The following is a 27,100-nucleotide window of genomic DNA, read 5'->3' as shown; positions in this document are numbered from 1 at the left end:
TTCCTCATATTTCTAGCACATTCGTATCTTACTCTCATTAAATAAAAGGTTTTAAAGTTAGAAGGAGAAGAAAGATTGGCTTAAAGAAGACCCGGCAGATTGTAATTCTTGGGAGAGGAAGGAATGAAAGACAAACTGAAGAACTGAGAGTGAGACTCTTGTTTAGGTTTGCAAGATGGGTGGATTATGACAGTGTGGATTCATTCTGCTTGGTGGTCCTAACAATTTGTGTAAATGCCTTCATGTCTTTTTGGATCTGGTGGGTTTAGTTTGAGAGGTTTTGCTACAGCTTATCTTGTCTGCTTCTGTATTTGTGGTTACAAAATGTGGAATGTAGGGCAAGGTTACTAGTAGAGGTGTGTGTGTGTGCGTGCACAATTTCCAGCTTCCTTCAGTAGTCATGGGAAAAATGTATAGCAGTCAAATCTGTCACTTTCCAAGTATATACTGTTTCTCATGACTGTTTCTTGTGTTCTGCTCTTTGTTTGAAAGGTAAGGGAATCAGTAAGATACCTATGGACCTTGTTTAGATTTGTCCAGTGTCATTGGCATTCTGAGTGTGTGTATGAATAGTGTTTTAGTTTGTGCATTTTTTTTTATTAGTATTCTGGATAATGATTAGTCATATACCAGCTTGTACCAGAGTAAGACTGTGGGTTCGATCCCTGGGTCGGGAAGATCCCCTGGAGGAGGAAATGGTTCCCCACTCCAGTATTCTTGCCTGGAAAATTCCATGGGCACAGTAGCCTGGTGGGCTCTTCAGTTCATGGGGTCACAAAGAGTTGGACATGACTGATGACTGAGCACACGTCACAACTAGGTTAAGATTAGTCTTTTATAAAACTATCATTAACATCTTTATCAATGATTCAGAATTAAAAGATATATCAGAATTCTGCTACTGGGGCATGGGGCAAATCTGAGCTAGGCTCATGTGTTTTTTGACTCTCTCCCCTTTCTAAGATAAGGCAGCTCACCAGAAGTAGCCATGAGAAATATGTATTTGAAATGTGATACATTTGTTTGCTGCACATTTTTCCATGACTATTAAAGGAAGCCAGAAATTGCACACACACACATACACACACACACACACACACCCCACTCATATCACTACTGCTAACATACACACACACCCCACTCATATCACTACTGGAACACACACACACACACACCCCACACACACACCCCCCCACCCCCCCCCCCCCACTCATATCACTACTGGTAACCTTGCCATAGCAGAGTATTAAATGTTCCTGTTAACTTGCTTTGGGAAAAGTGACTGTCTTAAAAGAATAAATGTTCCTATTTCTAAGCAGCTACAGTTTTGGCATTTTGCAGACTCCTGGGCCCAAGAGCTTTATTTTCAAAGTGACAGGGGCTAGAACTGGAATACCCTGTTAAGATTTCTTTTCACTCTCAAGTTCAGAGATACACTGATATGGTGGGTGGGAATTTTTGTGATTATATTGTTCATTTTCAAAAAGGCCTTCCCTTCTATTATCAAAGAAAGAGATTATATTAATACCTTTTGTCATTCTCCTGGCTGGTTACAAGTCTTTCTTACTCTTTTCACTTCCTTGAGAGTATTGCTCTCATATCCTGTCTTTTTTATTCCTTTCTGATTTTCTTCTGTTGCAGTTTGAGTTCCCTAGGATGCAAACTCAGATGGAAATTAGTGCACTGGAAATTTCTCAGAAAGTGCCCTTGGGATCAATCAAGCCCTGGGGAGTAGAAGGAAGAAACCAACTCTGGGCAGGGGGGAAATTAGGCTGTCTTGTAGTCTTGGTGGAAGTCTGACCCCTGGAGGCTCTGAAGCTGGAATGGCGTTTTACCATTGTCTCCAGCCAGTCTTTGGATGTGGGCTGCCCTGAGAGGGGACCATGAACTTACATGAGGAGACTCTTCAGCTAAGGCCATTCTTAAGAGAGCTGATAGCCAAGGCCTGTATGCTGGCATCACTACAACATCTGGGGGAAAAAAAAAATCCTTCAGTTGTGAAAGAGGATCAGAGCAGAACATCACAGTTTCCACTCTATCTTTTTTGCAAGGGTTGGAGGTTTCTGAATGGCTTGGGGGATGGGTTAGAATTTCCAGGAAATGAAGAGTTACAGAACAGAGTGGTCAGGAAGTTAAAAAATAGTAGAGAAGAAAAGTTGGTGTCAATAGGTTCTGCTAGATAATTAAGTTCTGGTATTGATTAGCACTTTTTAAATATAAATTTATTTTAATTGGAGGTTAATTACTTTACAATATTGTATTGGTTTTGCCATACATCAACATGTATCCCCCACAGGTATACATACACGTATTCCCCATCCTGAACCCCCCTCCCTCCTCCCTCCCCCCTCCCCGTATAAACAAGTTTTTAAAATTCTATTAATAGTGATGCTATTCCCTTTCTAAGTTACAGGATTCTGATGAAAACTATGGGTTCTCTATGCAGAGAAATGTGCATGTCTATATGCATATAATGGAAAATAGATGGAAACAGTGGAAACAGTGTCAGACTTTATTTTTGGGGGCTCCAAAATCACTGCAGATTGCAGCCGTGAAATTAAAAGACGCTTACTCCTTGGAAGAAAAGTTATGACCAACCTAGATAGCATATTCAAAAGCAGAGACATTACTTTGCCAACAAAGGTCCGTCTCATCAAGGCTATGGTTTTTCCAGTGGTCATGTATGGATGTGAGAGTTGGACTGTGAAGAAAGCTGAGCGCCAAAGCTGAGACGCTTTTGAAATGTGGTGTTGGAGAAGACTCTTGAGAGTCCCTTGGACTGCAAGGAGATCCAAGCAGTCCATCCTAAAGGAGATCAGTCCTGGGTGTTCATTGGAAGGACTGATGCTGATCCTGAAACTCCAATACTCTGGCCACCTCATGCGAAGAGTTGAGTCATTGGAAAAGACCCTGATGCTGGGAGGGGTTGGGGGCAGGAGGAGAAGGGGACGACAGAGGATGAGATGGCTGGATGGCATCACTGACTCAATGGACATGAGTTTGGGTAAACTCCGGGAGTTGGTGATGGACAGGGAGGCCTGGCATACTTCGATTCATGGGGTTGAAAAGAGTCAGACACGACTGACTGAACTGAACTGATATGCATATAAATTCAGTTTGGTTTTTGTAAAACCTGCTTGTTTTTTTACTTCCCTATTTATAGGCTCTTTTCTTCCCCCATCTCTTAATAATTCTGCTTTTCTGGCATCTTCATGTTAAAACATTAGTTGATTGCTAAATTTTCCATTTGCTGTATTTGTTAGTACTCAAATACATCAAATCACAATAAATCATTTTCTCACTTTTGTAATTTCTAAATTATAAGTTCCTTTTTAGTGAGGATTCTTTTTTGCTTTTGTATTGGTTTAGTTTTTCTAGCTTGTGGGAATCCATTACGGCCTTGTTGATGTAGTGTTACTTTTGATGGAGTTTTATGCTTGTTTATTTCAGGTACTCCAGGGATATCACAAGGCCAGGATCCATTTTTTCTTCCATTTCTTACTTTGGAGATTCTCACAGACTTCAGAACTGTTGTAACACAGGCTTGGGGTTTATTTGTCTTATTTTTAATTTAATGAATTTATTTTTTTGGCTGTGCTGGGCTTTTGTTGCTGCCTGGGGCTTTGCTCTAGTTGTGGCAAGCGATGGCTACTCTCTAGTTGTGGTATCCAAGTCTCACATTTTGATGGCTTCTCTCGTTGTGGAGCATGGGCTCTAGAGCCTGCAGACTCAGCTGTGGCTTGCGGGCTCTAGAGCATGGGCTCAGTATTAATGATGCACGGGCTATGTTGTTCCACAACATGTGGTATCTTCCCGGATCAGGGATCGAACCCATGTCTCCTGCACTGGCAGGCAGATTCTTTACCAGTGAGCTACCAGGGAACCCCAGGCTTAAGATTTTAATATCTGGCTCTGTTTCCCTTGACCTCTCATCCAGACCCTCAGAGACAAATGCCACTGAAAGTCTTACTAAGACAGTGGGTGGATTTCTTCTGTCACCCTCATCATTCTATAATTGTGATCGCAGCCCTTTGTCAACAGCTCCAGTTTTATGGAAGGACCTCAGAACCAACTTTATGCCCAACTTGTGTGCCTCTTCTTCTCTCCCTATAGGAAAACATTAGGGTTGCTATGGATGGTTGGGCAGTTTGTATACTGTGCTGAAGAAAAGCAGGGCTGGAAATCTAGCCCAACTCTGCTCTCCTGAGAGAGAACTCTCTTCTTTTTTTAACTTTTTATTTTATATTGGAGTATAGCGGATTGACAGTGTTGTGATACTTTCAGGTGGATAGCAAAGGGACCCAGCCATACACATACATGTTATCTATTCTCCTCCAAACTCCCCTCCCATCCAGGCTGCCACATAACATTGAACAGAATTCCCTGTGTTGTACAGTAGGTCCTTGTTGATTATCCATTTTAACTATGAAGCTGAAGCCAGAAGCTAGTGCACAGACATGAAAGTATTGTGCTTTTCCCATAGTTGATGCCTTCAATGTTATATCACAACAAAGAATTTGTGTGTGTTAGTCAGTTGTGTCCAACTCTTTGTGACCCCATGGATTGTACCTGCCAGGCTCCTCTGCCCATGGAACTCTCCAGGCAAGGATACTGGAGTGGGTTGCCATTTCCTTCTCCAGGGCGTCTTCCTGACCCAGGAATCGAACCCAGGTCCCCTTCATCGTAGGCAGATTCTTTATGGTCTGAGTTACCAGGGACGCCCATTTTAACTATAAGCAGTGTATATGGGTCAATCCTGAACTCCCTAACTGTCCCTTCCACCCATCCTTCCCTGCTGGCAACCATAAGTTTGGAGAGAACTTTCTTCTGATCCCATTCTTTGAGGGGACATCTCTGTACCAATATCAGTTAGACATGAGCCTTAAAGATACTCCAGTGATTCTTCTGTTGCCACAACTGACGATATTTGCTTTTGTGCTCACCAGCACTTTGGCCATCAGTCCTGGCTTTGGTTTGGCACTGGGGGATTTTTCTTTACTGCGAGTGGAGCTGTGTATTTCATTTAAAAAATCTGTTTCTCATTTTTTCTGTGTATCTATGGTGGAAAGTCTTCTTCATTAGCTCAGTTGACTGGATTGTGGCAGCTGTAATTCCCATTAAGTTACTTATTAACCTCTGTTCCTCAGAAATCACCTCTTTAGCTGGGAATAATAATAGCCCATCTGTACAGTGTTTGTTTAAATTTAGAGCACCTAGCAATCTCCCCATCAGTATTTGTACCATTTACAGCTTTACCACTTTAGGGAAGAGTTGGAAGCAAAGTAGTGACTGTGTTTACTCACTTAACAAGAAGAGGAAGTCTTAGTTAACGCCCTGGAGAAACCAGAGAAACTTCGTCCAGGGTAGCACAATGCCGAAACTGAAGCTCCAAGCCCCACCCTTGCTGATGTTGATGTGCCGAAGGTCACTTGGCACCAGAGTGAACAGAGAGGAATGTCCTCTTAGTATTGCCCGGAGGATCGCTCAGAGCAGCTTTCCTGGCTTGTGTGGGTAAGTTTGAGTTTGTGAATGTTTTCTTTGCTAAGAAGGGCTCTCAAAGGTGTAATTATCATGGAAGATATTTGTAGACCTTGAAACATGTGGTAATACTTTTAGTCCCAATAAACCCTTTGACGTTGTGAATTCTGATTTGGAACTCCAGGGGAATTCTGGACTTAGTGAAGTTGGTACTCTAGGTGCTATAGGGTCCTGCCTCCAGGGTTCTTGCTTATAGAGATGAGGATACACAGAATTTTCTTCCCTTCTTAGGTCAGTGGTTAAGAGAGTAATCCTTCCTCCCTCCATCATTATAGCTAAGAAAAAAATCTCTTGACTATTAACAGTTGGGAAAGTGTGTGTGTGTGTGTCTGTTTATCTCAAGTTTTCTTAAAATTACTTAAAAATTAATCTGATATGCAAAATACTGTTATTATCCTATAAATATTAATTGCTCTGGGTTGTTCTATGCCTTTAGTTGTACTGTGAAAATGTGCTTATTACCAAGCTCAGTTTTCTTAAGTTTTTATTGGCTCTGAGCACAGACTTTGCACTGCCAAATTTCTGTGTAAACATTTTGCTTGGGACCAAGAAAGTAGTGAATATGTGTCTTCAAAGTTTTTTTTTTTTTTAACTCATGAATGTTAATGGATCTTTTAAACGTTTAAATAGTCAATTAATGGAATTTTTCAAAGAACAACTCTTCTCCAAAAATCCATAACTTTTCATAAAACTCTTTCATAACACTCCATAATTTTATACTTAGGGTGCTTTAAGTATGAGCTTAATGACAAGTATATATAATTCTTAGTACATAGAGATCTATTTTTTTGTAGCTCTTATCTATTTATTTGTTACATTTACTATTCAGGAGGAGCCTTTTTGTTCTCTTACTAATAATTAAGTGCAAGTATAAATTAAGATACTGTAGAAAATTGGAGGAGAGCTAGTAAAAGTGTATCACGTTGTAGTGCATAGCAGAAGTAACTGATTACATCCCTGTTAGGGTGCTGGGAAGTGTCATGACTTCTGGAGTTCAGGTGCCGTGGTTATGACTGTATGGATCCTTTTGGAAATGGAGTCCTGGATAAGTTGATTTTCCCATAATGTATCTGTTATTTATTTATTGAGACTCTGCACCATAAGGTATATTAACAGTTCAAAGAAGTTTGAACTACTTATACAACCATTGCATGCACCTTTTTGTCAGCATAAAAGGAAAATGAGATTCCTTGAGATGTTTATGGCTTGATTTACTTTTACCCTTGCTACAAAGCTTTGGTCAGCTTTACAGGCCAGAATTCCCAGGCACATGTCAGTACCGCTGTTAGTATAAATCTTATACATGCACTGGGGATGGTATGCAAAATATTTTGTCTTTTGACACACCTATTTTCACCTGAAGAAGGATATCCTTGTACCTACTGTACCTAGAGTATTTTCAAGGAGGTTTCTGTTTTTCACTAACTGAACTTGGACACAGTTTCTTCAGTTTAAGTAAATTGCATATAAGTGGGAATGACGTAGAAGAGGTTAAGATAAACGTTTAGACTCATTTTCTATATAAATAATTCTGAAATAAGTTGTATAGAGAGGTGTCCTTTTTCATTTATTCTTCAGTGAAATCACATATGTCATTAACTCATGAAGGTAGGTGTGACGTTTACTTAAGGGAACTGGTTTGGAGTTTTAAGGGACTCCGAGTCAGCTCATTGTATTTTAGATTTTTAAATAATAGCTTAGTTGAGTTGCATAAAATTTTTGTGGAGCTGATATAATGAGGTAGATTATCATACGTTCTTTTGATCATTTACCCTATAGGATAGTTCTGATTTGATTAAACCATTAAATATTCTTTAAAAATTATTTTTTATTTTAGAGTTGAAGTTTGTGTATGTTTTTAACTGTTTGACAGGTGAACATGTTAATTGGACTTTTCAGCTGTGAAAAACTATACTTCTTATTTTAGTTAAAATTTATGGGCTTTGAATACAAGTCTTCTATATAGAATGTATTAACTAGGTTTGGGAGTTGAATTAGAAGAAGCTTGTGGTAGTTTTAATTCTCAATATATTTTCTAAAAATTTAAAGCCCCTTGTAAAATTTGTCTCTCTACTTGGTAATGTAAAATCTCAGTTGAAATGCATGTTTGTTTCTTAATCTTGCTGTAGATCTCACATGAACATCTGTTCAAGAATGCTTTTGCTCTTAGGAACATTGGTGTACAGTTTTTTGAGTATTAAAAATACATTGTGTCAAATGTTTAGATGTAATTCAGGATCATATTATTTAACTCCCCTAATTATATGATCCTAATGAATGTTAGATTTAAATATCTGACAATATTATTATTACTGTAGGTTGCTTTGTATTCTTTTGTTTCCTTCCTTGTTTCTAAAAAATACTTTTTCCTTATTTTGTAGGTAATTTTTCTTTTTTTTCCCCCACTTTTTCATACAATTTGCCAGACCAAATGACACAGTTAGTATCCATTAAGTAGAGCCGTGAATATCAATCTTGGACACAAAGCCGTGAATTGTAGCTGGGGGAAGCCCTCCTGCTGTGCTGGCCTGGCATCCAAAGACTCTGAATGAAGTCTCTTAACTTATTCAAAGCCCGGGGATCTCTGAAAGCCCTTTGGGCTCCCCATTGCCCATTCATCACTGATGTTGGAGTCCACTGGCTAAAAATTGTCCGTGGCATTTCCATTTCGCATCATGTCAAATGCAAAATCTGGTACATAACTTACCACTTGTCATATATCTTAATTTAAGGCCTATACTTCTTGATCTTTATGCTTTACATCTCCATGTCCTGCTTTTTTCTTGACTCATGCCACATTAAGGAAGTCTCTCTCTCATATCCAAAATTTACTTCACCCTTCAGGTCTGCTAATCACCTCCATGAACTTTCTCCTGGTCCCCTCTTCCAACATTGAAGGTAATGTATTTTGTACTTCCTATTAAGGTGCTTCACGTTATGTTTTGTGTTACTGTTATTTTTACATGTGTTGTAATATTTTACACCTTCTACATAACATGGAAGCCCTTGACTTGAAATAATTTGCTGCGTTGAGTCTCTACCTCTTACTATGATGGGTTGGATGTGGCTTCATCTTTTTCTTTTTTTGAACATTTTATTTTGTATTGGAGTATACAGTCCATGGGATTGCAGAGTCAGACACAGCTGAGCAACCGAAGTGAACTGATAGCCAATTAACTATGTTGTTATAGCTTCAGGTGGACAGTGAAGGGACTCAGTCATACATATACATGTATCCATTCTCCTCCAACCTTCCCTCCCATCCAGGCTGCCACATAACATTGAGCAGCGTTCCCTGTGTGTACAATAGGACTTGCTGGTTATCATTTTAAATATAGCAGTGTAGGATGTGGTTTCATCTTATAACTCCTATGCTTTCATGTGCTTAGTAGATTCTCACTGTAAATATTTGACAACTGAGTAAATGTCATGCCATGGCAGTAAGTTATTGACTAGCAGGCCTTTCTATCCTCTGTTGCAGTGGACACCTTTGGGGACAGGACTGTTTAGATACCTAAACACATATGGCATGGCTGTCTGAATCAGAGCTCTCCATAGCTGGGAAACTGAAGAAACAAAAATGCAGTTAAATATTTTAGATTTTGTGTAGTAGCTCAATACTGATGAGGAAAGAATGACTTCTTGGTAAAGGCTTTGGGCTGGTAGGAAATTGAAGGGCAACACAGACTTTGAAAATAGTGTTTATATTTCTGGGAATGTTTTTCAGGAGTTCACAGTTTGGAGATAAATACAGTCAGTTCAGCTACCGTGCTTGTTTTGAAAATGAAATTTTATTCCTACAGCATTGATGTTAGGGAGCAATTTGAGTAGAATGTAGATTTCACATTTATTTTGCCTGATTTTATTTTATTTCCACCTAGTTGGTGAACACAGGGCGTTTCACCTAGCTGAACTGAGAGCCACATAGAAATTGACAAAATACCCATGCACACACCTCTGCTGCCCCACAGCTCCCTGACTTCACTGCATTTTATGAGCCACCACCACCCATGTCTTGATTCATAACCCTCCAATTTCAGATAAGTGTTCTTCCACCATTGCACAATGAACTCACAAGCCACAGCCCTTGGACACCCAATTCCACAAGCAAACTTCAGGTCTTTTGCAAAGTAAGGTACCGTGTTCATTATCATTTTTATTTATTTTTAAACCATTTAACATTTGAAAACCTGCGCTAGGGTCTTTTCTTTTTTATATGTCACTGACGGCTGTTTTCTCCCCTCAGTCCTATGCTTTTCATGGTGTGATTTTGCATAGCATCACGATTTTTCAGGAACACATATGCCACATTATAACCAAACTGACTGTACTAATTGATAACATAAATGTGAACTGAGAGTTCTCTCTCTTTCCTTCCTTCATTTCTGTCTTCCCTCTCCCCTCTCTTTGAATGGTGAGAGACATTTAAAAAAAATCCCTGTAAGAGGAGTGCAACAGAGGAAAATGCCAGAGAACTTGTTTAACCAGTGTCATTAAAAAAAAAGGCATAAATTTATCTGTGGAAATAAATAGGTATGCTCAGAAGTATGTAGAGACTGGGAAGGTAACCTAAAAGATCAGGGAATCCCTGGTTTACCCTTAGATAATAATTATGTTTAACTTTTTGTCCGCCTTTACTATATGCCCAGCACTACAATGAGTGCTGGGTATGGATTAAGCCATGCAACCCTCACAAAACCTTATAAGGAGATGTCTTTATTTTATAGATGAAGAAAGATAAGGTTTAGAGGGGTTAGTTAACTTGCCCAAGGTCATTAATTCATAAACATAAATGGCACAGCCAGATCTTGAATCACAACTGACTTCTGAACCAGAGATCTCAGAGGTCTCTTAGAGTACTTTATAGATTATAAACAAAAACTTCGACTATGTTATTTTCTCTGGCCTTAACTGCATCTGATTGGCATCATAGGCTGTCTTTTAACTCCTGTGATAGATAAAGAATCAGAGGTCCTCAGGCTGAGAAATTGCACAGATTCTCAGAGGCAGAGCAGTAACAACTCATTCTGACATGGAATTCAGTTTTTTCCATTGGGATTTTGCGTGAAAAGGGACAAAAATTGGACAACTAGGAATCAGGTGAGCTGAAATAGGGAAGAGAGGAAGAAATTATTGTTTGGGAAGCTGGAGGGAGAAAGGTGGATTTATAAAAGTGTATCAGAATTGACAGGAGAGGGCCTGAGGAGGGATGGGCAGTGGGGGGACCCCTAATTCTGTGGTGGTTGTTGAGTCTCTAAGTCGTGTCTGACTCTTTGCGACTCCATAGGATTCTCCAGGCAAGAATTCTGGAGTGGGTAGCCATTCCCTTCTCCAGGGACTCTTCCTTGATCTAGAGATTGAACCAATTGAATTCTAGATTGAATTCAATCTAGAGATTGAATTTGCCTGTTTGGCAGGCGGATTCTTTACCACTGAGCCATCAGGGAAGCCCAGCTCTGTGATACAAGAAGCCTAATCAGATTCTCATCAAGGAGCTCAAGCTAGCACCAATTTCAATTCAGGATTATGGGAAGAGAAACCCGAGGTCATGAACGTGAATTGGTTATGCTGTAAATCCGGATTAGTAGTAGGCTCGGGGGGAAAAAAAAGGAAAGGGAGAAGTGACAATAGAGGAAAGCTTCAAAAGGCCTTATTTGTACTTCTTTTTAATAACATGAGATATATCTCTTTTTCTTTAGGTAATCAGTTGCCTGATAGCACTTTGCATATAAATGTGTTAATTAGTGTTTATTAAACTGAAGAGTTGATAAATAGTAGAGAAAATTTTCAGTTAAGTATTAAAGAGCCTAATATTACACAGATAATGAGATGAGGATTAATCAGCATCTATAAATTTAGAGCATGGGGCTAGCAAACTGTGTCCAGGGTTTTCTTTCTACTAGCCAAGAATGATTTTTACACTTTTTGTAGATTATTAAAAATAAACACAAAGAATTTGACAGATACCACATGTGACCCAGAAACCCCAAATAATTACAACCTGGCTCTTTACAGTAAATTTTCAACCCTGCCCTGAAGAATAGATTATAAAACAGAAAAAGTTAGATTTGTCTTCTTTCAGGAAATCAGATTAGGTAACAGAACCTGGTATATTTCACAGACTTTTTTTTTCCCCTTCATGGAGGAAGGAATTGGTATGTAGTATAGTATTTTACTAGGGACTTTGGATGCTTTATATTTATTTCTCATACCCTTGAAAGATTTTACACTTACAAATGAGGACACCCAAGCTCATAGAGGCTAAGTAAACCTTCACATTTATTAAGTAGTGGGATTCATATTTGTCTGGGTTTCTCCAATAAGAACATGGTAGAGAAAATTTGTTCATAAAAATTGAGTATCATCTGTTCAGAATGCTGACTTGAAAATATCTAGATATCAGATATGAACAATTTTAGTAATTTTAGCTAATATCTAAAATATTGGAAAAAATGTAAATTGTGTACACAAAAAATAGAATTGGTTGCAGAATTGTGTAACTTTCCCCCCAAACTTTAAACTTTTTATTTTTTATTAGAATATAGCTGATAAACAATGTTGTCATAGTTCAAGGTGAACAGCAAAGACACTCAGCTATACATATACATGTATCCATTCTCTCCCAAACTCCCCTCCCATGCAGGCTGGTGAGAATTGTGTAATTTTAATTATAAAAATTGCACCTGAAGGAAGATTTTTGGATAAAAAATTATAAAGAAAATGTAAAGAACAGAGAATTCAAGCCTCATGTTAAAAACTTAATATTCACCTAAAAGAAAGATGAAGCTTAAAATATTATCAATATAACAAAATAGAAAAGTATGTTTTGCTTCAATGGAGATTCTACCGCATAGCAGTTTATCTTTGAAAAACATTATCAAACAAATATTGGCCTGTGTGTCTAATGATAAAGTTTTATGAGGAAGACTTCAGGGTGTAATGAAAACATGCAATAAAGGATCTAATACAGATTGGAGGGGTCAGAGGAATAGTTCTCGAGAGGCTTATTTAAATTGAGACACAGGATTTAGGGGCTTCCTAGGTGGCTTCAGTGGTAAAGAATCTGCCTGCCAATGCAGGAGACACAGGTTCGATCCCTGAGATAGGAAGATCCCCTGGAAGAGGCATGGTAACCCAGTCCAGTATTCTTGCCTGGAGAATCCCCTGGACAGAGGAGCCTGGCAGGCTACAGTCCATGGGGTCACAAAGAGTTGGATACAACTGAGTGACTGAGCCTACACGCACAGGATTTAGGCAGTCAAAGACAAAGAGGATGGTTATTCCAAACAGAGTTCTAGGCCTTGAGGATGGAAAGAGCTTGGCATATTCAAGAGATGATCAAAGGAATCCAGTGTCTCCTGTCGACTCAGAAGAGGAATTCTATCTGTTTGTTCATCATTGTATATATCCAGCCTCGGACATACCTGCTGGCACAAAGGAAGCTCTTAGCAAGATTTACCGAAGGGACAAAGACTGAATAGATATTTTTCTGGGAAATTCATGGCGTGATTTTGAGTCCAGGGATTGCCTTGATGTAGCCTACTGCTCTCCTCTCTGTAGCTCCCCTAATTACATTCAAGTCCTTGGACTGTTGGTAATCCCAGGTTACTCTAGGCCTCTGGCAGCCCAGCTTTTCCAAACCTTCTTAACTGCTGTTAAGTATCTGAATGGATGCTGACTTGGAGAAAGTCTGCACAGAAAAGGCAGGAAAAAGGAATGTAGACCACTTCAGCTGGATCAGTTCCTGAGCAGGAGAGGTGAATTGGCATTATGACAATGCCAGGACTAACTCTGAGATAGAACGAATATAGCTACTTTGCCAAAAATAATAAGCTGAGGGGGAGTGTGTTCTGTCCTAGAACACATGAGTACCGGTTCTCTGGGTGATCACCGGGTGACCAAGTAACACGTGATAATCAGGCTTAAAGGTTTAATTAAGAGGTTAAATACTGAAGCACTTCCTGTTTGTAGAACTTATTTCTTCAAAATCAAATTTGAACTTCTAAACTGAGATAATATCACTTACAGGTTGAGTGCATTGAGGAATTTATAAAATAGAGAAGAGGAGAGAATTGTATATTTCCCAAGGGGGTGAACTACAGTTGTAGTGGACTTGGAAGGACTTTTTTATAAGATATTTACTATAAAATAGAGGTGAACTAGGGGTTTACTGCAGTTAAGGGAAGAAAAGGTCACTTAAGTGGGAAGGAGAATGGGACTTGAAGACAGAAGGAAAGAAAACATTTCAGTTATTCTGAAATGTTAGTTTTGAGTTGAAAAGAGCCATAAGTGGTAAAAAGCAATACATATATAGCTGATTATACAAGAATTTAATAATAAACATATCTGTGCTTTAAGCTTAAACTTCAGTGAACATTAGTTGATGGGATTTAATGTTAAGTGTGAGGAATTTCATCAGTTCAGTTCAGTCGCTCAGTCGTGTCCGACTCCTTGTGACCCCATGAATCGCAGCACGCCAGGCCTCCCTGTCCATCTCCAACTCCCAGAGTTCACTCAGACTCATGTCCATCAAGTCCGTGATGCCATCCAGCCATCTCATCCTCTGTCGTCCCCTTTTCCTCCTGCCCCCAATCCCTCCCAGCATCAGGGTCTTTTCCAGTGAGTCAACTCTTCACATGAGGTGGCCAAAGTCCTGGAGTTTCAGCTTTAGCATCATTCCTTCCAAAGAAATCCCAGGGCTGATCTCCTTCAGAATGGACTGGTTGGATCTCCTTGCAGTCCAAGGGACTCTCAAGAGTCTTCTCCAACAGCACAGTTCAAAAGCATCAGTTCTTCGGCACTCAGCTTTCTTCACAGTCCAACTCTCACATCCATACATGACCACTGGAAAAACCATAGCCTTGACTAGACGGACCTTTGTTGGCAAAGTAATGTCTCTGCTTTTCAATATGCTGTGTAGGTTGGTCATAACTTTCCTTCCAAGGAGTAAGCATCTTTTAATTTCATGGCTTCAGTCACCATCTGCAGTGATTTTGGAGCCCCAAAAAATAAAGTCAGCTACTGTTTCCCGATCTATTTGCCATGGAGTGATGGGACCAGATGCCGTGACCTTCGTTTTCTGAATGTTGAACTTTAAGCCGACTTTTTCACTCACCACTTTCACTTTCATCAAGAGGCTTTTGAGTTCCTCTTCACTTTCTGCCATAAGGGTGGTGTCATCTGCATATCTGAGGTTATTGCTGTTTCTCCCGGCAATCTTGATTCCAGCTTGTGCTTCTTCCAGCCCAGCGTTTCTTATGATGTACTCTGCATATAAGTTAAATAAGCAGGGTGACAGTATACAGCCTTGACGTACTCCTTTTCCTATTCAGAACCAGTCTGTTGTTCCATGTCCAGTTCTAACTGTTGCTTCGATGTCAAAAGTCTTATTTCCTTACAAAAAGAGAAATACTGGCTGGCAGATGGGGGTTGCTTTCTCAGAGTTGTGAGTTCATTTTGATCAGCAAGGAAAAAAAGACAACCCATGCCCTCTGAAGAATATAAGCTTTTCAGACGTATGATGGGAGGAATGACTTGTGGAAAACTCTTTTTTTTTTTTTGAAACAGATTCTTTCTTAAGTATTAAAATATTTGATTAGATATTGTCAGTGTCATCTGGCTTATTTCCAGGGACTAACTCCTGCAGTTAACAATTGATTTACCATAATACATCAAGTTAATGATAGCTTTGTTAAAATTACAGCCGTTTCTTATCCTTTTAAATAGAGTCTTAACATTTATTAATGTAATTTTGTAATTCCTTTTGATATTTGGTATGGGACTTAATGAATTGATTAGTAATGAAAGCAAAATCTAAATCTTATTACTTTAAAAGTTTGACCTTTGAAGCCATCTTATTGAAAAAGTGTATATTAATGTATAATATGGGACTTTCTAGGTGATGCCAGTGCAGAAGATGCAAGAGATGTGGGTTTGATCCCTGGGTTGGGAGGATCCCCTGGAGCAGGAAATGGCAACTCACTGCAGTATTCTTGCCTGGAAAATTCCATGGACAGAGAAGCCTGGCCGGCTACAGTCCATGGGACTACAAAGAGTCAGACATGACTGAGTGACTGAGCATGCTGATATATATATATATGTATATACTATATATACATATATCTATATCTGTATATTTATATATTTAGCCCCTTAAGAATACTGATGTATTTTATTTTGTTCAGTGGATGTTTGCCTCAAAGTTTGTATGCATATTAGATTATTTGAGCACTCACTTAAAAAGTAAAAAATGCAGAGGAATTTAAAAACATTGTTTGAGCCATTTGATCATACGTCAAATGACCCTTTTGTAAAGTAGCATATCTATTCCAAATCATTTTCTATGTTAAAATAATTATATATGTATATATATTATAATATATATACATTGTCTTAGTTTATCCCATTAATATACTGTGAGATTGGTATGTAGAGGGTGGGACATAGAATCCTACTTCATTTGAGTAATGAAAAAATTATGGGTCACTGAGAAATGGCATTTAAGAGGGGCTGCCAGATATAGTTAGAGAGAAATCGAGAGTTGGTGAAACAGGATTAGTGCTCTTTTTTCTCCCCCAAACACAGTTTAGCTTATTGCTTTTGCAAATTAGGAATTATATCTCTTGATCTTTATTAAAGTAGGATATATGATAATCTAATTTAGTTCAAATTAAAATATGTATGGGTTGGAAGATCTCCTGGAGATGGAAATGGCAACCCACTCCAGTATTCTTGCCTGGAGAATCCCATGGATAGGGGAGCCTGGCAGGCTGCAGTCCATCGGGTTGCAAAGAGTTGGACATGACTGATTTGACTTAGCATGTAGTTACAAGGGTGCTTTCTTCACTTCACTATTTAAATCTTCTTTCATATAAATTCTTGGGCATTAAGTACATTCACATTGTTGTGCAACTGTCTCTAGCATCCATCTTTGCAACTTTTATATCTTCACAAATGGTTCCATACTCATTAGATTTTAACTAGTCATCACCTTTTCGTCCCCACCAGCTCCTGGCAACCACCATTCTCCTTTCTAGGTTCATGATCTTGATGACCCTAGGTACCTCATGTGAGTAGAATCATACAGTATTTGATCTTTGGCTTATTTCACTTGGCCTAATGACTCAAGCCTCATCTATGTTGTAGCATGCATCAGAATTAATTTGAAAGGCTGAATAATGTTCCACTGTATGTATAGACCACATACTAATTATCTATTCATCTATTGATGGATACCTGGCCTGCTTCCATCCTTTGGCTGTTGTGGATAATACTGCTTTGAGTATGAGTTTACAAGTATCTGAGTTCCTGCTTTCAGTTCTGGGTCTACACCCAAAAGTGGAATTTCTGGAACATGTGGTATTTCTGTGTTTAATTTTTTTGGGGGAACTGCCCATCATTTTCCACAATGGCCATATCATTAAAGGAATATCTTAAATTAAAAACAAAAACCAAAAAGTGATTCATGTTGATGTTTGACAGAAACCAACACAATATTGTAAAACAGTTATCCTTCAATTGAAAATAAATAAGTTTAATTGTTAAAGAAACCCAAAAAACAAAAAGCAATCTTTAGGTCTCTGGATTTTTTCTTTTCAGCCATGCTGCATTGCTTGTAGGATCTCGGTTCCCTGACCAAAGTTTGAACCTGGGCCATGATAGTGAAAGCCTAGAATCCTAACCACTAGGCCACCAGAAACTCCTAGTCTCTGCATTTTTAAAGTGGACTTTTCTTAAATAGGATGAATATAGCTCCCTTGGGTTTCTTATGTAACTAATAACTGGAAAATATGAGCTGTGTCCTTAAACATTGTTGGTAAGCACATTTTAAATTAATTAAACTATCTTTCTGCTTCTCCTTGGGGAGTTCAGAAGTTTGAAGACATTATGAGAATGACATAGGTGAGTCTTAATTAAAAAAAAAAAGTATGTAGAGCAGAATATAATTGGGGAGAGTCCCACAGGAATGAAAGAAACAGATAAAATTATCTTGAAATTAGCTAACTTTGCTTCTTAATCTAATCTACCCTCCAGAATGCCCCCAGAGTTATCTCATTAAAATTAGTGATATGACTGTTACTCCCCTCACTGGTTTACTCTTTCCATCAAAACTGAGTCTAAATTTCTTTACATGGTCTACAAGGCCCTCACAATCTGGTGTCACACTTTTCTCTGCCACATCATCTTTTACATACCCTTTATCACAGATACATTGAATTATCTCACTATTCCCTAAAACTTGCCTCTTTCCATGTACTATGCTTTGCATATGCCTAAAATGTCGTCTCCTACTGGTATTCGTGCTGATAGACACACCCCTTTTGTCTTTCACATCTGGTTCTACTGTCTCTTCCCAGATGAAAACTACTGCCAGCTATCCTAGGTTGATGGTTTCATAGTACATCGTTTATACCAAGACAGCAACATTTACTAAGTTGCATTGTAATTATCTCTTTGCATATGTCCAAAGAGAGAAACCACAGTGTCTCTTTTATGCCCTGATGTGAAGCTCAACCCCTAGTGCTATGCTTAGTCACTTAGTCGTGTCCAACTCTTTGTGGTTCCTTGGACTGTGGCTCACCAGGCTCCTCTGTCCAAGGGGATTCCCTGGGCAAGAATACTGGAGTGGGTTGCCATGCCCTTCTCCAGGGGATCTTCCCAACCGAGGGATCAAAGCCAGGTCTCCCACATTGCAGGCAGATTCGTTCCCAGCTGAGCCACCAGGGAAGCCCATGAATACTAGAGTGGGTAACCTATCCCTTCTCTGGGAGATCTTTCTGACCCAGAAATCAGACTGGAGTCTCCTGCATTGCAGGCAGATTCTTTACCAGCTGAGCTACCAGGGAAGCCCTAACTGCTGGTAGATGGAAACAGAAACACTGAGAGAATTTCTTGCATGATTTTGCTCACTGTATGGGATGTCTGCCTCTAGTAAGTAATCATTCCATCTGTAAGCTGAAATTTTTTTCATAATTTTAGCGTTATTAATAGCTAAATATATCTTACCATAGGCAAAAGTATCAAACAGCAATTTTTTTTTAGCTTCTTAAATTTTTTTTATTTTGTGTTGGAGTATAGCCGATTAACAATGTTGTAATAGTTTCAGATGACCAGAGAAGGGACTCAGCCATACATATTCGTGTATTCATCCTCCTCCAAACTTCCCTTCCATCCAGGCTGCCACATAACATTGAGCAGAGTTCCATGTGAGAAGCAGGCAAATTTTCCTTCAGTTGGTTGCTACTGCTCCATTTCTTTGCAGATTTCTTACATTTTTGGGCATACTGACCTCATCAGTAATGTTCTCACATTACCCTGGTTTCCTCCTATCTTAGGAGAAGTATCTGATAAGCTATATTTAAGTGTTGATAACGTAATACATTATTATTCCCAGAGGTGTTTGTATTTTAATCATGGTTCCTAGGAATAAAAATGCTTAATTTAAAAGAATAAATCTCCAGTGATAAGAATTTCATTTACTCTGTCCCTTGGGTAAATGGTATCATTTAAGGTAACAAGAGGACTCTATGTTAACCCTCAAATCACACTAGGCAGGCAGGCAGGCTTCTAGGAGCACCCCTGAATCTTCAGCACTTCCACAGTGGTATTCACACTGGCAATATACTTCCTGAGGCTGCTGCTTTAAGGGCCTCACCCTTCTGGGATAAGTCCTCTCCTTCTAAATTTCCCCCTAATCATCCGAAGGTCAGGGTGGTGTGACTTGTTCCAAAGTGCGTTTTCTGCCTCCTTAGCTAACTAGGAATTTATTTTTCAAGTGTTTAGAACTAGAAATAGGGAGTCACTTAATATTTAACTTGGTTTCTATGAATCAGTTATAGGTAGGAGCGAACACTCACTAGCCAACGTGGCATATTAAAGGATTATCTTTTCCTGGAAGCAAAATACTGCATAAGTCAGATATTTGAACCCTTTCCAGTCTAGATTACTCAAGAGGAAGCAAACAGCAAAACTCAGTTTAATTGCTTGTTATTTTGAAGAAGGAAATGTTATGTGTATTTTTCTGTCCCAAGGGCCTTGTCCAGGGCAGTATCATTTTGGTGTTTTTGCAGTCCCGTGAGATGTTTCCAACATTTCTGGACTAAAAAACAAGTGAGACTGACATCAGGGTATCTGGACCAGTGGAATGTTTCAAAGTTTATCTAAGTAATTATTCTTCTCGATCCAAGGACTTGGTATTAGTGGTACCCAAATGCTGTTGATATGATGGTCGCATAGATGGGCATGCGTAGATTTCAGCTTGGATTACGTAAATATGAAATGTTTATACAGATGTCCTGTGTGCTCAGTTGCTCAGTCGTGTCTGACTCTTTTGTGACCCCATGGACTGTAGCCCTCCAGGCTCCTCTGTCCATGGGATTTCCCAGGCAAGAATACTGAATTGGGTTGCCATTTCCTCCTCCAGGGGATCTTCCCAAACCAGGGATCGAACCTGTGTCTCCTGCATTGGCAGACAGAGTCTTTACCACGGCACCACCTGGAAAGCCTGCTTAATACAGTTGTATATATGTGTCATTGTATGTCTGTGTGTTTAAGTGTTTTTTAAGTTTTAGCAACTTAATGGGCAGGGGTATCACACACACAGACTGAGCACAGAAACTGGGAATTTGGGCTCTTACATATGTCTGCCTGGGTTAGGGGCTTAATCATATACTCACTGTATGGTACTGGCCAAGGTACTATATTGTTTTGTGCCTCAGTCTCCTCCTCTGTAGAACAGAGACAGCAACTCCTCTTGGAGGAGTTGTGGTTGTCAAGTAAATTAATGCATGCCAAGAATTATAATGAGACTTGACACATATAAGCACTTACATATTACCTATTGTTTTTATAAATTATTATTAAATATTGGGCTTCCCCGGTGGCTCAGTGGATAAAGAATTTGCCTTCAGTGTATTAGACGCAGGAGGCATGGATTTGATCTTTGGGTTGAGAAGATCCCCTGGGAAAGGGAATGGCTACCCACTCCAGTATTCTTGCCTGGAGAATCCATGGACAGAGGAGCCAGACAGGCTATAGTCCAGAGGGTCACAAAGAGTTGGACATGACTGAAGTGATTGAGCCCATTAAATATTGGACACACAGGTGATTCAGAGAAGAGAAAAGAAAAAAAAATTAAGTTGTTTTAAGTGAAATACATTAGTTAATTTTGTGGATGAAAATCATAGTGTTTCTTCACCATTAAGAGATTTTGTTATAAAGAGGGATATGTGAGGTAGTTAGTGGTTTATTCATTATAATATACCTTGAATTATCCATTTTTGACTGTATTTAAAGTCCTCCTTTTCATGACCAAATAATATATGTTTATGGAGTGGCCTCCACTTTGAAACCTGGTTGGCTTCGGAAAATATATGTCTTCTGTTTTGTGTTAGACTTCAATTTTGTTTAATCAGTGTTTGAGAGAAATGGCACTTGTGTATCTTGCTTCCAAGAAAAACATTGGGTGTTTCAGGAAGTGGTCTTGGTTAGTCAGAGGATAATACTTTTTCCTCTGAGTCAGTTCTGAACCTCCTTGATATAAATAGGCGCACTTTTACCCAAACTTCTGCTTTTCAGATCAGATGTTAAAATCATCATTTATACATGCCCATACCAGCAGCAGTGCTTTCATTGGTGTTTCTGCTCAGTCAACACTGAGGGTCTTATCTAATTGTGACTGTAGAAATTCTGCTAAATAAATTCTTTTAAAAAAATTTTTGTCCAATTCTGTACTTTCTAAATTTGTTTCTATTTTGTATCAAATTTTCATTTGTGTCATGTGGTCATCTGTGTCAATCATAGAGGACATTTCTATTGCTAATAGTATCCTCTTTGGTTACTAAAATTCTATGTTATTTTTTTAGCATGCATATATAAGCTTTCTGTAGCACATGCTTGGAGAAGGCAATGGCACCCCACTCCAGTACTCTTGCCTGGAAAATCCCATGGATGGAGGAACCTGGTAGGCTGCCGTCCATGAGGTTGCTAAGAGTTGGACACGACTGAGCGACTTCACTTTCACTTTCATGCATTGGAGAAGGAAATGGCAACCCACTCCAGTGTTCTTGCCTGGAGACTCCCAGGGATGAGGGAGCCTGGTGGGAGGCCGTCTATGGGGTTGCACAGAGTCAGACACTACTGAAGTGACTTAGCAGCAGCAGCAGCACATGCTTAGTTACTAAAATTATTTTGCTAAAGACTGTATGAGTTTGCCACACCCCAGAGCAATGTCAGATTTCCCAAGAAATAAATCAGAGAGGTTCTTCCAAGCTACACTAAAAAATGTTAAACATGATAAGTAATTGCCAGATGACTAGCTGTTGCTAATGTTGAGTTAGTCAGGAAAACCTTAAGAAAGAAAGAAGTAGGAATTGAGTAGGAATTACTGGATGGTTGGTATAAAGTAGTGGGTGGGGCTTTCAGGGTAGGAGCAGAAGCCTGTAGGTTAACAAGTGCAAGAAGTACCCAGAAGAGCCTATGGTTCTAGTGAAGCTTTATAGGTGGTAAAGCCTATGAGAATGTGGGAGCCTGGAGAGATGACTGCCAGCAAACTCTTCCTGGTCTTGAAAGGTGAGCTAAGGAATTTTCTTTTTGTGCATGTGCAAATGTAGTGGGTAACATCCTTTATTTTTGTATCATATATTTCTCTTGTGTCCTATTTGATTGACTGAAACTGGATTTTGCTTCAGTGAATTTCATTTTTTAGAAACAATATTTAAAGAAAGGGTCTCTATCTCTATTTTTCTCCTAAATAACTTCTTCAGGAAAATAAAGGAGATGATAGACATAGATACAGATATGGATCTCAAGGACCTGTGGCTTTTTATAATCCTTATGACAGTCTTATCCTCATTTGATAGATAAGTAAACAGAGGCTTAGAGAGGATAATGATTTGTCCAAGATCACAGAGAGATGGTATATCAGGATTTAAATTCAGGACTCCCTAGCCTACATGGGAGGGGAGTTTGGGGGAGAATGGATACATGGATGTGTATGGCTGAGTTGCTACACCATTCATCTGAAACTATCACAATATTATTAATCAGCTATACCCCAATAAAAAGTCTAAAAAATAATAAAATAGGGGGTATGCAGATAAAATTAATTAATTCAGGGCTGCCTATCTTCATAATTTTGTTGTTGTTGTTGTTAGTTCTCTCACAATACCACGGGCTTCCCTGATAGCTCAGTTGGTAAAGAATCTGCCTGCAATGAAGGAGATCCCGGTTCGATTCTTGGGTCAGGAAGATCCCCTGGAGAAGGGATAGGCTACCCACTGCAGTATTCTGGCCTGGAGAATTCCATGGACTGTATAGTCCATGGGGTGAGTTGGACTCGATTGAGCGACTTTCACTTTCTTTCACAATACCACAACGAAAGCATTGGACTATACTCAGTGGGCTTCCCACGTGGCGCTAGTGGTAAAAAAAAACAACCCCAAACCTGCCTACCAATTCAGGAGATGTAGCAGATGGGAGTTCAACCCCTGGGTTGGGAAAATCCCCTGGAGGATGGCATGGCAACCCATTCCAGTATTCTTGCCTGGAGAATTCCACAGACAGGAGCCTGTCAGGCTACAGTCCATGAAGTCTTGGAGTTGGACACGGCTGACGCAACTTAATACTCATGCATACTCAATAAATTTTTATTGTTTCCAGTGGCTCTGGGGAAAAAAAAGTATCCTCAAAGCATTTTCCTTCTTGGTAGAAGCATTATTATTGTTAATTTTTAGGAATAGGAAAATGGATTTTGGATGTTAGAAAATTGCCCCTGGGCAAGCTTGCTCACCCATCTTCTTGGAGAGCATCAACTTTATTTTCTAAAAGGAGATTATTGTCATTTGAGCCTCTGTAAAGTTTGCAAGGGCCATGAAATATGTTTAGGGATCACGTGTGGGCAGAGGTGATCCATACTGTGGATCATTTGTCTACTTAGTAGATGGATAGTTGGTCATTTTTCTTTTTTTTTCCATCTTAAGAACTTGAGCCTTGATCAGCGGAGTCTTTGATTTTCTGTCTTGGCACATACAGTCGTTGCTGGAGCATGCCACTCAAGTTTCATCCTATTTCCTTCATGGCAGGGAAGCAGCCACATGGCTTTTGACAAAACAACCCTCCTGGAGGTGTCAACAGTGGTAGTTGAGGTTAAGCATCGCTCTTGTATAAATGCTGAGTCTCGTGTCTCATCAAATGCAAAGACTCATTTAAAAAATTTTGCATTTCAGCATCCTGGATTGCAGCAGTTCCAGTCATAAGAGAGCCAGGAAATGCATTATATTCTTCCCGGCTAACTAGTTCGTATGCTACTATGTGCTAGCCTTTCACTTCTCCAGGGGATCTTCCCAACCCAAGGGTCGAACCCAGGTCTCCCACATTGCAGGTGGATTCTTTACCAGCTGAGCTATCAGGGAAGCCCCTTTCACTCTGTGTAAATGCTGAGTCTCATATCTCACCAAATGCAAAGACTTGTTTAAAAAATTCCATTTCAGCATCCTGGAATGAAACAGTTCAGTTGCTAAGAAAGCAGGGAGATAGATGCATTGTATTCTTCCTGGCTAACTAGTTCATATGCTACTATGTGCTGCTACGTGCTATCCCCAGGGTGTCTTTGCAGCTAAATTATAAAGGGAAAAAAAAGGACAACATTCCTCGTGTCACATGCTTTCTTTGTAGTCAGGCTTGGGGTTTATGAGAGTAGAGTTCAGCCAGTCCTCAAAGTTACTTATGTAAGGACCACACCCTCCACCAATGAGAAAACAACATGCCCTTCTCTACTCTATTCTGTTAGATGGTCTGTGTAGGTAACTTTGTATGACAAGAAGCAGGTAACTGAGCTAATGTGCTAGCTTTTGTCACTGATGTCATCAAGCTAATGCACCAGACCTTAGAGTTGCAAAGAGCTCTTGGAGATACCCTAGCTTCCAGCTTGTGTGTGTGTGTGCACACTTAGCTGTGTCCGACTTTTTGTGACCCCATGTTACAGTAGCCCACCAGGCTTCTCTGTCCATGAAATTTCCTAGGCAAGAATACTGGAGCAGGTTGCCCTTTCCTCCTCCAGGGGAATCTTCCTGACCTAGGGGTCGAACCCATATCTGTGTCTCCTGCATTGGCAGACAGATCCTTTACCACTGAGCCACCTGGGTACTAATTAAGAAACTATAAGGTTATGTGACACGTCCAAGGGCACAGACTTAGGAATAGTATTAGCAAAGCGAGACATGGTATGGACTTTGGTGTTCTGGGTTCTTTCTGATCTCAGTGCAGCACACTGCATGCATGCTCAGTCGTGTCCGACTCCCTGCAACCCCATGGACTGTGGCTCGCTGGGTTCCTCTGTCCATGGGATTTTTCAGACAAGAATAATGGAGTGGTTTGCCATTTTCTTCTCCAGGTATCTTCCCCACCCAGGGATTGAGCCTGTGTCTCCTGCATTGCAGGCAAATTCTTTAGCGCTGAGCCACCAGAGAAGCCCTTTTTAGTGCTTACATGACACAAATATATGGAGTTTAAGAATTACTTAAGAGATAACACCAAGAAAATGTATGTTATCAGAAACAATCACCTTTATCCCTTGGAGTGTAATATTTTGTAACCCTTAGAAGAGGTTGCTGAGTTTTTAAGCTATGCTGACACTTAGCAGCTGGAGGAAAACTGTTAGCTCTTTTCCCGTTGACTTCAGTAAAAGTAAATAAAATTGTTAGAAAAAGAAGCACATGTATTTAAGCTGATTTGTGGAAGTTCCTGAGAGATGAAGGAACTTCCTCCACAGAATTTGGAGGAAAAGTGCCCACTATGTATGTTTCATAGTGGAAAAATGGAATATCTCTATAGTTTCATAAAGCTTCTTGGGGGACACTTTTTGGTATCTATCTTTCGTATTAATTCTTACGTGCCCATGTTTATAAAAACATACATTGCCTCAAAGTTGGATGTAAAGGTCAATTCTGGTTATTGATTGCAGTTATGCAGGTGGAACTATGTTCTCAGAGAAAGACTCTAATAGGTGTGTGTGTGTGTGCGTGTGCGTGCGTGCGTGCGTGCAGGTGGGACTATGTTCTCAGAGAAAGACTCTAATAGGGGGTGTGTGTGTGTGTGTGTGTGTGTGTGTGTGTGTGTGTGTGTGTTAGTCTCTCAGTCATGTCCAACTCTTTGCAACCCCATGGACTATAGGCTGCCAGGCTCAACTTACTGTCCATGGAATTTTCCAGGCAAGGATCCTGGAGCATGTTGCCATTTCCTTCTCTAGGGGATCTTCTCGACTCAGGGATCGAACCCAGGTCTCCTTCATTGCAGGAGGATGCTTTACCATCTGAGCAACTAGGGAAGCCCATAATAGGCTTAGACTGCTAAACAGAAATAAAGGTGATGTCATGCCCTTTTAGAATTTTCTGATCCTATTGAAGTTCTAGGGTCCATCGTTTTTATCCTGGTACTGTCTTTGCCTTTGTCTTGATATGATTTCTAATAGTCCTAACTATCTCCTGCCTCTACTTCGTAATATCCAGAATCCAGACCTTTTCTTTCTTCTTTATAAGTAAACTCGACTGTTCTTTCCTATACAAATGTACACAACTCATTTGCAATAAATTTATAGCAGAAGAAAAAAAATCACTTTAATTCTATTTAGATGCTATGTGAATTCAGGTGAAAAACAACCCTCTGACCATTATTTTCTTCTCTGTGGCAGCGTGGCTTAATTTATTCTGTATCTACTACTTATTAACTTTAAAATTCTTTTAAATTGAAGCATAGTTGATTTATAGTGTTTCAGATGTACAGCAAAGTGTTTCAGTTATACATTTGTATATATTGTATATATAATATATATATATTTCTTCTTTTTCAGATTGTTTTCTGTTATAGGTTATTACAAGATACTGAATAACGTTCCCTGTGCTATATAGTAGGTCCTGTTGGCTACGTAGTTTATGTACAGCAGTATGTACCTGTAAATCCCAAATTCCCAGTTTATCCCTTGCTACCCTTTCCCCTTTGGGAACCATAAGTTTTTCTAGGTCTGTGAATCTGTTTCTGTTTTATAAATAAGTTCATTTGTATATATTTTTTTAGATTCCTACTTCCTGCTTTGTTTTAAGATTCCTATTTAGATAACTACTTAGTGACATTGCCATGTTATTTAACTCTGTTGAAGAAGGCTGAGTGCCGAAGACTTGATGCTTTTGAACTGTGGTGTTGGAGAAGACTCTTGAGAGTCCCTTGGACTGCAAGGAGATCCAGCCAGTCCATTCTAAAGGAAATTGGTCCTGGGTATTCTTTGGAAGGAATGATGCTAAAGCTGAAACTTCAGTACTTTGGCCACTTCATGCAAAGAGTTGACTCATTGGAAAAGACTCTGATGCTGGGAGGGATTGGGGGCAGGAGGAGAAGGGGATGACAGAGGATGAGATGGATGGATGGCATCACTGACTTGATGGACGTGAGTCTGAGTGAATTCTGGGAGTCAGTGATGGACAGGGAGGCCAGGCGTGCTGTGATTCATGGGGTCGCAGAGTCGGACACAACTGAGTGACTGAACTGAACCTCATGAGTACTGCAAGCATAG

The 27,100-nt window shown here is 39.6% G+C and overlaps 1 protein-coding gene across 5 annotated transcripts in view; it reads left to right on the top strand.

Moving 5' to 3' along the window:
* Window positions 1-27,100, top strand: part of EPS8 (epidermal growth factor receptor pathway substrate 8) — a 206,705-nt gene that overhangs the window by 75,776 nt on the left and 103,829 nt on the right. The window contains exon 1 of one of the 5 annotated variants that reach the window (XM_040235258.1): window positions 5,000-5,511. The exons of 2 other annotated variants lie outside the window; for them this stretch is intronic. The gene's annotated coding sequence lies outside the window, so the exon portion shown is untranslated. Of the gene's footprint in view, window positions 1-4,999; window positions 5,512-8,415; window positions 8,437-27,100 lie in introns of those variants that run through there. 2 more of the 5 variants (XM_040235262.1, XM_040235259.1) reach the window with 2 other exon arrangements.

This window comes from Oryx dammah, unplaced genomic scaffold, assembly GCF_014754425.2.
Source record: "Oryx dammah isolate SB20612 unplaced genomic scaffold, SCBI_Odam_1.1 HiC_scaffold_29, whole genome shotgun sequence".
NCBI lineage: Eukaryota > Metazoa > Chordata > Mammalia > Artiodactyla > Bovidae > Oryx > Oryx dammah.
This window is presented reverse-complemented; position numbering and strand designations above follow the sequence as displayed.